The 3,330-nt window shown below is 39.4% G+C and overlaps 1 protein-coding gene across 3 annotated transcripts in view; it reads left to right on the top strand.

Moving 5' to 3' along the window:
• The window catches only part of LOC130232485 (peroxisome proliferator-activated receptor gamma coactivator 1-alpha-like), an 89,965-nt gene extending 89,256 nt beyond the window's left edge, over positions 1-709 (top strand). For all 3 annotated transcript variants that reach the window (XM_056462425.1, XM_056462424.1, XM_056462423.1), the window contains exon 13: positions 1-709. This exon is cut by the window's left edge and continues 741 nt beyond it. The gene's annotated coding sequence lies outside the window, so the exon portion shown is untranslated.
• The last annotated feature ends 2,621 nt before the right edge of the window (positions 710-3,330 follow it).

Genomic DNA, 3,330 nt, shown 5'->3' with positions numbered 1-3,330 from the left:
TTTCTTAATCCAGAATGTCGATCTGTAGTCATTACGCAACATAGGCTCGTTCTGAAAACGTAGCCCTATATATGTTTCTGGAGATCGTGAATCATGTAGCCAGAAGTAAGCATGGCTGCATTTCATCTTTAAAGCGAATGCTACAGAGTGGTATGACGTCGTTACTTTTCAGTTACCAGCTGACCGCTTACCTCCATACACTCTCAGAAATCAAGGTACGCGAGCTGTCGCTGGGGTGGTACCTTTTCAAAAGGTACACATTTGTATCTGAAGGGTCCATATTGGTACCTCAAAAGTACATATTAGTACCTAAAAATTTTAAGAGGAACACTTTTGTACTTTTTAGGTACTTAAATGTATCCTTGAGGTATTAATATGGATCTTTTAGGTACAAAATTGTACCTTTCGAAAAGGTACCACCCCAGTGACAGATTGCGTACCTTTATTTCTGAGAGTGTATGGACAGCTGTTACCAGTTTGTCCAGTGGCTCGCCACATATGTCGGCAGACTTAAGACGCAGAGAGGAGTTGACCATGGGTCCAGCGAAGAACGGTTCCAAAAAGCGGGTAAAACAAAAGCAGAAGCCAAATAATTAAATAAACAAGTGAATAACAGGGTGAGAATGTGGTAAAATCTGAAAACGTGGTTAAAATCAGGCCAGGGCTTTTCTTTTTCTGGATTGCTTTTTAAAACTGTCGGTTGGGTTTAGGGAAGTGGGTGGGCGGGTCAATCGGTGCTTTTGAAAAAACTATTGGTTGGGTTTAGGGAACGAGGAGGGTGGGTCAGGGCTGGTTTATACTTCTGCGCTGAGCGATTGTCATGACCCATAGCGCCTGCCTTGCGCGTAGCCGTGCATTGCTGTTTGTACTGCTCTGCAATAACACTCCTGAAACGCTAGTAGGTTACGTTACGTTCCTCTGTATCGAGTTTCTTTGCAGGTGTTTTGTTTTTTCTGAGCGCGACCTTAATGTACAAGTAGCTAAAACTTGCTCATTCAGAGGCGGGAACCGGCGGACGTGCAACAACTTTAATTATTAGGTAAACACAAAACAAAACTTTCCATCTGGAGCTCCTTCACGAGACTGAACACTTGTAAACACTCGCTCCATCTGGCTCGCGGCTGTCAGCACTGCCTAGAGTCGTCACAGCTACCAAGTCGACCAATTACAGAACTTGCGTTACGCATCATTGCGACCCGTAGTTAAATTTGTTGAAAGGTGTGCATCAGCCACAGTGAGGACTTTGCGAAGGATGCACCAAACTATACGCGTGCGCTTGATGCAGAAGTATAAATCAGCTGATTGGTCAGTCAGTCAGTCGACAGCGGTCTCTGGTGGATCTACGTGAGAACAACAGGTGCGATAGGCACTCGCGGGGGAAACTTGAGATCTTAAAAAGCGTACACAGCGGCCTCTGGTGGATTTACATGAGAAAAGCAAGCTGAATGGCACTCGCGAATGAAATTTGAGTTCTCAAAAAGCGTACACAGCGGCCTCTGGTGGATTTACATGAGAAAAGCAAGCTGAATGGCACTCGCGAATGAAATTTGAGTTCTCAACAAGCGTACACAGCGGCCTCTGGTGGATTTACATGAGAACAGCAGGGCTGAATGGCACTCGCGAGGGAAATTTGAGATCTCAAAAAGCATTCTCAGCAGCTTCTGGTGGATTTGCGAAAACAAAAACAGCAACAAAAAAAAAACTTAGCTCCTGGGATGTATTCGGCACTCTCCAGAAATGTATATAGCGGTACATTTTCAGAATGAGCCTGTGTTGTCATTACGATGATGTATAACCTACATGGCGTTTAGATGACGTGATTTTTGATTGTAAAAAAATATATATATATGTGTGTGTGTGTGTGTGTGTGTGTGTGTGGAGATTTATTGCTCTGTTTTGGGGGAGCATGCTACTTATTTTTATTATTATTGTTTTCTTTCGGTCACTGTTTTGTTTCTATAACTCCATGTGCAGTCTGATCCGATTTTCAAAGTTAATAACTCAGTGTTTTACCTATATACATGCAGTGTAAAATAGATTTTCAAGAGTTTTATGTTCACTATTGTGTAAAAAAAACTAAAGGAAGAAAAACCCAAGATATTTTTTTATTATCCTTTACGTCTGCAGGAAATCGAGAGCTTTTATTTAATTCCTCTCTGTGCACACCAATCATTGTTATCGTTCCTGTTTGATAAAACACTTTCACAGAGATGATTACTCTTCTAACACAGAATTACTCATGCTTATTTATGTATTTATCTCAGTATTTGGATCGAAGCATATTTATGGCAGCCATCTCACGTGATGCGCCTTACAAATTTTTGCTATTTATATTATTTGTTATTGACAACAATCACTGGAAAGGATGTAAATTTAAAAGAAATATCGTTTTTATATGCCTTCAGAGATAGAACTAGAAAAAAAAAAACATATCGTATGATCAGATTTTAGGCTCTTGATGAACTTTGCTGCTCTCGAGTGATTCGTTTCCTTTTCTAGCTCTTTCACCTCCTTTTTTTCATCTCTTTTTTTATTACATGAAGCAATAAAAAGAATAATTTTTGCAGGTATTTTGTTGTACCACAGAAAATCTGTGTCCTTGCTCCACACGTTTTTGATTATGTGAATGCCAAACTAAAGTTTACAATTTTCATTTCCTGAATTTTTTAAAAAGAAGAAGGAAAAAAAAAAGATGTATTTGATGTATAAAAAAAGATACTAATCTTGTCATTACTCACAATAACTCGAAAGTAATAATGGAATATGAAAAATGTGAATAAAAATGAAATAAATAAATAAAAAAAGCAATAAATTATTTTTCAAAGCTGTATTTTAGCTCATGTTGTCGTATGGTTTTAGACATGACAAATTACCCAGACTCTGTTCAGACACGGGGGATCCATTCCAGTGCCTCAGATCGCAAGACCACCGCCTGAAAGAGGAATTGCTTGTGAATGCAGATTGTGTATGTGTGTGTGTGTGTGTATGTGTGTGACAGAATTACCAGTTCAATACAAGCAATGGCTTTTAGGTCTAAAAAGCCAAACATTGCATCCATGAGATCGAGTCTCTTTCCAAAGCAGGAGCTATTTTCGTCTGCGGTTTGAAGGTACTTCAGAGGGAAAACTGTTAATAATTCAAATCGCCCAAATGCAACACGCACAAGGTAACCTTTTGTGACAGATACGTCAGGTTTTCGTGCTGTTTTTGAATGGAAGACACATACGATGAGGGAAATAGTTATTGAACATGTCACCATTTTTCTCAGAAAACATATTTCTAAAGGCGCCATTGGCTTGAAATTTTCACCAGATGTTGATACCAACCAAA

This window comes from Danio aesculapii, chromosome 7 (assembly GCF_903798145.1).
Source record: "Danio aesculapii chromosome 7, fDanAes4.1, whole genome shotgun sequence".
Taxonomy (NCBI): Eukaryota; Metazoa; Chordata; class Actinopteri; order Cypriniformes; family Danionidae; genus Danio; species Danio aesculapii.
This window is presented reverse-complemented; position numbering and strand designations above follow the sequence as displayed.